Here is an 8,506-nt window from a genome sequence, read left to right on the forward strand (position 1 = left end):
AGTAAATCTTATGCATCTACGTATTTTCTTGACGCAAAATTTATTCAAATAATTTAATCATTAATTGAAAATAATAAATCAAAATTCTCGATGTAAAATTTGTATTTTATATTTTTAAGTATTTAGTATTTACCGACTTAGTATCGGCTATTTAATGGACTTGTTCGACGGGTGAAGATTGCAGGGGCAAAGTAGTTGGTGGGTGCGATTTTCGGGTTGAGAGGCATGGGCGGTTTCAGTTTGAATAAAAAGAAACTCAAATTTGAAAAGCGAGTCTTGAATTTAGAATTTAAGTATTATTTCAAAGAAAAGATTGGCAAGCAACAGTCGGGCAAATCGACATGGAAATGTTTGAAATAATAATCGTTTCTTGTAAACGAATAAATGTATACACTAGATTAAGCGCAATTTCTTGAAAGGAATATTAATGTAACTCAGCTACGATTATTTAGACATAGGATATAGCAGATAGCAGATAGATTTCAAAAGACCAGACTAATAAATCTTGTTAATTCAATTAATTATGAATTTATCAGTTTAATGATTTAAAAATACCCTTTTATTTAATCCTTTAGTTATAACTTGTTAAGATTTTCAGAAGAAGATTTCATCGCTGGAGTTGGGTTTTCAAACCCTTAATTGTGGAAACGGACTTGCTGTTGATTTATTCTTAGAAATTATAGAAAATCTTATTTTTCATACTTTTATTAATTATTCTCTTATTAAATCTAAAATATTTGAACTTTCGCGCGGTAAAAGACTATCGGCTTGTTACAATAAGTGATCAAACTAACCCATGAGAGTCGACACAGCCTGCTTAATATTTCTACATTCTCCATTGTATTAGCTGCGAACAAAAACTTAATGCTGTCGATTATTATTAGTTATTAGCATTAGTTTTTTATGTAAAAAAAATTACAATGTTTCAAATTTTTGAATCACACAGTTTAATCACTCTAAAAAAATTATTATAATAATTTGAGAGTGAGGCCTCCAGTCCGTGCACCAAAACGGACGGATCTCGGAATAGCCGGAATGAAGCATTGACCAATCAGAAACGTTTCGCGGAAATATTGTCTTTCTCGCGCCGAACTGAGCCAAAGGGTTCGAAAATTTTTATTTCGCGCCAAAAGACGTTCCGCTCATTTCCAAAGTTGTCCAACGAATGAACCGGAATGACCGGAACACCAATCACAAAGCACCTTCGGCTAGACGAAAAGGTGCCTTCTTGTCAAAGGTGCTCTGTGATTAGTGTTACGGTCATTCCGATACATGTGTTTGATAAGTTTGGAAATGAACGGACTCCTTTTAGCGCGAACTTAAAAGTTTCGAACACTTCGGCTGAGTTCGGCTTAGTTCGGCGTAAGAATGACAATCTTTCCGCGGAACGTTTCTGATTGGTCAACGCCTCATTCTGACCATTCCGAGATCCGGCTGTTCTGGTGCATGGACTGGAAGCCTAATGGTTTTATTTTTTAAGCAAAATGTTTTTTGGTCCGATCGCCCTTAAAAAAAGAAATTGCATGCACGTGAAGCAGGCGTCTTGTAGCCGCTTACAGTCCATCCGACCTTCGCACATGCGCTCTCCGCCGCCGGGGCGACATAAAACTGTACGCCCGCTCCATGAAAGTTTATGCCCGATGGAGAAAATTATTTATCTTAAAAAAAATTATATCGCTGTACCCCAGACTCTCCCTTCTGCTGAGTAAGCTATTTCTTCCTTTCAACGCTATGCAATATTTCATTAAATGATGAGAGAATTGAACAAGTTGATAAGTTCGTATACCTTGGTAGCTTATTTACTAGGGACGGGAAGATAGATGAGGAATTAGATAGACGAATAAATGAGGGTAAGAAGGTTATTAGTAGAGCAGGTCTCCTTATCAGAAGTAAAAATATATCAAATAAAGCTAAAATGGCAATACATAATTCTATATTTGTACCGACTGTACTATACGGTAGCGAGACATGGACTTATCAAGAAAAAGATAAGACTAAAATTAAAGCAATTGACATGAGATTCATGCGCATAATAAGCGGGAAAACGCTAATGGACAAAGTAAGTAACGAGATAATTCTAAAAGAATGTCGTGCAGAAGAGACGCTAGTAGACACATGGGAAAGAAATCGGTTAAGATGGTTCAGACATGTTGGGAGAATGCCAAATGAACGACTAACGAAACAAGTGTATTAAGGTAAAGTAAATGGCAGCGTGCCCAGAGGTAGACCGCGGAAAGAATGGTTAGAATGTGTGAATGAGACCTTACTTAGAAGAGACATAAGAAGTCACAGAAACACGAGAGTCTGCATGAAAAAATGCATGGACATAAAAGAAGCTAGAGAAGTATGCCAATTGTTAAGCACAGCAACATTTTTGTATCTGCTTTACACGCTTGTTTTCAAGAAGGACAAGACAAAAAGTATCGTGTGTATGAAGGGCGTATGGCTATTTTGCATCGTGTGACTGCTGCCCGAGCGAAGTTCGCGCATGTCAAAATATCTGTTTTTACCCCCCTGATACGCAATGCACTATTATTTTTTCACGGAATAATGTGGTCTTGGAAAATTCCAAAACTACCTCAAAATATTCAGCTTGTAACTTTTTAAATTAAATTGTAATTTAAATAAATTTTTTAATGAAATCAACGAAATTCCTCCGAACCCTCATATATACCTGAGTTCATTTGAATGATCTGAATCGTTCAGAATGTTCAGAAGAATTGAAGGAATTCAAGAAGTTCTATGAATTAAGGGAATTCAAATAATTCAAAAGATTTGAAGAAATCCAGGCGATTTGGAGAATTAAAATAATTTCAAGAATTTAGAATATTCCAGGAATTCAGAATATTAAAGGATTCCAGAAAATTGAGAAAATTTCCAATTTTCAAGAAATTCAGGGTATTCCAGGATTACAGGCAATTCAGGGAATTCGATTTTAAAAAATTATAAAGAATGTTATTAAAATATCTAACGTTTACAAACTTCAGAATTTTATAATTAACTTTATTTGACATAGCTTATTAATCAAAAACTCAATTATCCAAACCTCAAAAGAGCGATTTTTTTATCAATTTTCATCTCTTGAAGATCTCCAAAAATATGGAAAACACCTGAAGTTTTACTTTTAGAGTGAAATTTGTGATCACAGGTTCAAAAAATTAAAAAGGACAGACAGTTTTGGATTGAAGAAGCAAAAACTATTCTGAGGGGGTAAATGTTGTTTTTCAAAAATAATTGTTTTAATTTAAATGATTCAATTAAAATATTAAAGAATAGTAATTTTTAGTCTGTTGTAAGCATACAAATTTTGATTGATATTTGACAATGAAGTAACTTTTCTTCATGCCAACTGTATTCTGCTGAATCTGGCTGGCCTTGGTTAAATAATAATATTTTACATAGTAAATGTTAAATTTTTATCAGTTTCATTATGCACACAATCGTGACATTCTTCGTCACTGCCGTTCATCTAAAACGAGTTTTTCAAATTACCTAATTGGCATTGAGGCCTCCAGTCCATGCACGCTTCAGAACGGCCGGATTTCGGAATGGCTGGAATGAGGCGTTGACCAATCAGAAACGTTCCGCGGAAATAGTGCAATTCTTGCGCCGAACTGAGCCGAGCTTAAAGATTCATATCTTGTGGATAAATTGTATTGCTTTTCATTTGAAAAATTAAAATATTATTCATAGAAAGCGGAGGAGCCTACTTTGTGTACAGTTTATACGATGTTAAATTTTTATAAAAATTATAAATATATTTCGAATCGATTTACAAGATGGAGTGTTTGAGAAATAAATCCATACTAATAAATTTTATTCTTACAAATAATAAATTTTAATAAATAAATTTTTAATAAATCTTTAATAAATTTTATATTGTCTATTTTTCAAATTTCTGAACACTGAGCTAGAGATTAAAAGAAATATGTATGAAAATTATGTAATTATAATTTTTATACATATTTCTTTTAATTTTTAATAAATTTCTATTTGTTGAAACAGTCTTCATTTGCTTAATCAGTTTGTTTACAATAACTAAATAGTGTATTACATGCCTGTATAGTGTGTATAAAGAATAGATGAACCAACTTTTAATTGTTTAAGCAAATATAACTTTTTTAAATATTTACTTTTTGAAAAATACTTTTGAAATCGTATTTTCTGAGTTAAACATATTATTCATTGATTTTGAGGACTTGTGAATTCTGCTAAAATCTTAATGTTATTGTTTATACAATTATTGTTTTTTTCTTTAAATTTCCGTCAAATTAGATATGGATGGTTTACATCATGAAAACAACAACGTCAACAACGAAAACATCAACAAAAAGTTGCTAAGGATAACAATTTAGAAAAAGTGGACATCTCTGATTTACTTTTTGGAAATTTTTAAAATAAACAATAAATAATTGTTTAAATAATTACATAATGTTTCTAGAAAAATTTTCTACTTCAAACAATCACAAACAACTACAATATTAAATCAGAAAACACGATTGTTTTTTACATTTTTTGGGATTGAATAATTGTTTAACATATTTGCATTTGCTTAAACCATTGGAAATTGTTTTTGAAATCATGGAAAATTCCATACTATTTCGATTTAACTTTTTCCAATTCTGGGCGCAGCATCTTTTCTTTCAGTATTTTTTGTCGTACAATCGGAGAAGAGAGAAAAAAATTATATCCAGAAATTGAACGGATTGACCGATTTTCTTCTTTTTTTAATCGTCTCGTCGTTGTGTGTAATGAAACGAATGCAGAATATTAAAACTAAATTCCTTAAAACTTAATCATTTTCAATTTCTTTACATCGGCTGTAATTTCTAACAATAGGAAAGTTGAGTGAGGCATGACAGGTACTCAATCTAAATCCTGGGCTCGATCCTGGGCTTACTGTGTTTTTAGTATCGTCGAAAAATGACACTCTACCCAAGAAACAAGAAACGATTGACCGCGTTTCAATCGTATTTCAAGTCGTATGAAATGCGTATCTTAAACGGAAAAGTGGTTATTTTACGATTCACCAAACAATATTTCGTTATCGATTAAAAAACGATGGTTAATCGTAATAATACTATTCACACAAGAAAATTACTGACCAGAAAAAAGAAAAACTTTATTTTTTTAAATTTATAATCACTATAATATCGAATAGTTATCAGAGATGAGTTGGGAGATTGCTCATTTAATGGAATAAGAGACTCCGTCAAAATCCGACTGCTAAAAGCGCCCTCTTGGTTTGTGGGTCAAATGAGTTACCACCGCAGTTAGAATTACAGGAGTTACCATAAATGTAAATGATGTACTGCATATTTATTTACCACTCGAATATTAAGTGTTTATTATATAATTATTCTAATGATTCACAATTATTAGTGAGTAGTTATATAATGAAAACTAATTATTTATTTTTTAAATTAAAATTTTAAATATTATATCGTTACATAGATATTTATATGCTATAAATCATAAATTATGACTTATAATTGAAATATTTTACCGGAAAAAGTTTTATGTTCACCTTTTTTTTAATGACTGATAAGTTTTATTGATTTTAATTTTGACAGAGCTAAAAAATTTTCTCTTTAAAATATTGAATTCTGTCAAAATTCAAAATTCTGTATAAAATCAAGCAGAGCATAAAGCCAATTTGTCAATTTTATAAAGAATTCTGAGATTTCTTTGAAAACAAAAAAATAGTATATTGTCAATCATAATACCTTAAATTTTTCTCCTAAACGCTAAAATTAAGTAACTATTATAACATATGTTTACCAGTTACTCTTTATATGTGCGTATTTTGAGGTTACGTTATTTCAAGCTTTTTCCATACTCGTCAAACTATTCTCATAACATCAGATACCCCAGGAAATAGCTAATAAAATGCAGAATAAAGTATTATTTTTAATGAAAAACTTCATTCTATGTTTCCGAAGTATAAATTTACTGCTATTTAGATATATTTAGTTTTTGCAGTAGTCACAAACACTTTTGTAACCAATTTCCCCCGCGCAACCACAGTATTATCAAAACCACAGGTATCTCATAATATGAGAACCACACCGTGCAACTATGCACTTACTATGTCTGACCTGTACAATGAAAAACTTCAACACTATCGATATTTTCCTACTAAGTTATTCAATCTCCATCATTCAAGACAAACTTTACTGTTAATACATATTTAATGAATAATAAATAGGGTTTAAAGAATTCCCTTCCAAGAACTCGACCACCATCGATTTCACAAAAAGTTCGCCTATAATCTTTAGAAGCCCAATGAAAAATGGACTATACCACGAAATAACTCTTTCTTCAAGGGCTATAAGTTAGTGATAGAATCAACAGAGTGGGTCTCTTAGTTTAGCTGATAACCCGTTTTCTCATATTACGAGAATATCTCATATTCCAGTACTCTCCTATATATATAATTAAAAATTTGTCATAATGACAACTGCAGGATTTCGCCCGCAGTGGGTGCTAATCTGGAAAATTGCACCCGCTCCCAGCGAAATCGCGGTAAAATTTCAGCCACAACCGCGTCTCACGACCGTGAGATAGGTGGTTACAGTCTGTAACGGAATCAATACGACGACCCAGCCAAAGCCTCGTGCACCCTAAGAACACTGAGCGATCCAAGGACTACCATCTTCTGCATTTTTCCCGCAAGTGTTTTAGCATATTGTTGACACGCAGGGATGTTTTTTAGACCATTAGCAAGTGAAAGCTTGGCACCTCCAAGAGCGCTGATGATAAAGACAATGAGTTTAACAGAATACTCCGGGTACAATCGTTGCAACTCCCTTACAAGGTCTCGATACCTCCCTTTCTTTTCATTCGCCTTGGCTATGATATTTTTGTCAGCTGGTGCCGAAAATTCGATAACGAACATGGTTCGCTTTTTGAAGTCAAGAAGAACCATGTCAGGCCTGGACAATCGACAATTGACTCGATTTCCCTAGGAGCATTTAGAGTAGCGATATTAAGGTTGATGCCGTAAGAGTGACAGAGATGGTAATAAAGCACTCTTAGTGCCACATTGTGCCTTTGAATGTAGGTCGTTCCCGGGTGAGTTGGACAACTAGATAGTATGTGAGTTAAATGCTCGGGGTGTGCATGGCACGCCCTGCAGCTATCATCAGGAATGTCTTGGCTCAAAATGTGGCTACGATATTTTAAGGTGGAAAGGACACCGTCTTGGCATGCAAAAATGAAACCCTCCGTACCAGAATTACATCCAGGCGATTTAAGGAAAGAACAACACATTGCCTGAGCCCAAGCTCACAAGACATTGACTGATCCTTCACATTTCTGTGGAAGAGATACCGTGCATCCTCTTATCTAGTAGCTGTTCACGAAAGTTTTTCTCTTGTGCTTTCTTAATCCGGGCTTTCAGGAGTGAGTACTCGAGTTAGATAAGATTTGATGCATTTTGGTTACCCCTAATACTGAAGTTAAGTCCGAGTGTTTTAGCAGCCTCCTACGCTGCTTTGTACAGAAACGCTCCTTTGCCTACTTCTTCGTAATTCCTGACTATTTTAAGAAGAGGGTCTCTTCCATTTGCAACTCTATGTGCTGTACCCAGAATAATCCCGTTGTGAAGACATTCAAGACTCAATATTCCGCGACCACCTTGACGGCATGAGATGTACAGTCGCGGAACGGAAGACTTAAGATGCATGCGTTTGTTCATGTGCATAACCTTTCTTGTCCCGATATCAAGGGATGTGAGATCGTTCTTCGTCCATGGAACTACTCCAAATGAATAGAGTACTACCGGGACGGCAAGCATGTTCGTTACAGATACTTTGTTCTTCGCCGACAGTTCGGAAGACCAAATCTGCCGGATGAGACGTTTCTATCTGCTTTGGAGAGTGTCCTTTATAGATGTCACATCCTGAATGCGGCTCTGTGGCACGCCCAGGTATGTATAAGTCTCTCCATCTGGATTGCCAAAGCGGCATCAATCTCTCTATGCACCTAACTATTTGCCGATAAACCTTTAAGATTTCCAAAAGACAGATGATAAGTCTATAGGAGATCGAATCGAAAGCTTTCCGATAATCAATCCGCTACGCCTTTTTTGAGCCTCGTTGTTCATACATTTCTTGACACACAGGTTCAATTGCCTGAATAATCCTATCAATTAGGATAGCTGTGAATATCTTATAAAGTCTGTTCAGACAAGTGATTGGCCTGTAATTCTTCGAGTCAGCTAAGTTGCCTATTTTCAGCAGGAGTATTTTGCGCCCTTCCACCAACCACTCCGGAATAAGGACAACACATAACTCCTTGAAGCTATTATTATTTTATGAGTCTTCGTCCAGTCTATGCTGCACTTCGTGGACTTCTCTCCAAAATACTTTGACCTCCTCTGGTTTAGTTGGGTGTTCGAACGTTGGTGGTAAAATTCATTCCAGATGTGATGTAGTCAATCACACACTGAATTCGGGACGCGTACTGTCTTGCCCAGCCTATCTTTATGGCAAGTTGATGCATT

This window comes from Belonocnema kinseyi, chromosome 9, assembly GCF_010883055.1.
Source record: "Belonocnema kinseyi isolate 2016_QV_RU_SX_M_011 chromosome 9, B_treatae_v1, whole genome shotgun sequence".
NCBI lineage: Eukaryota > Metazoa > Arthropoda > Insecta > Hymenoptera > Cynipidae > Belonocnema > Belonocnema kinseyi.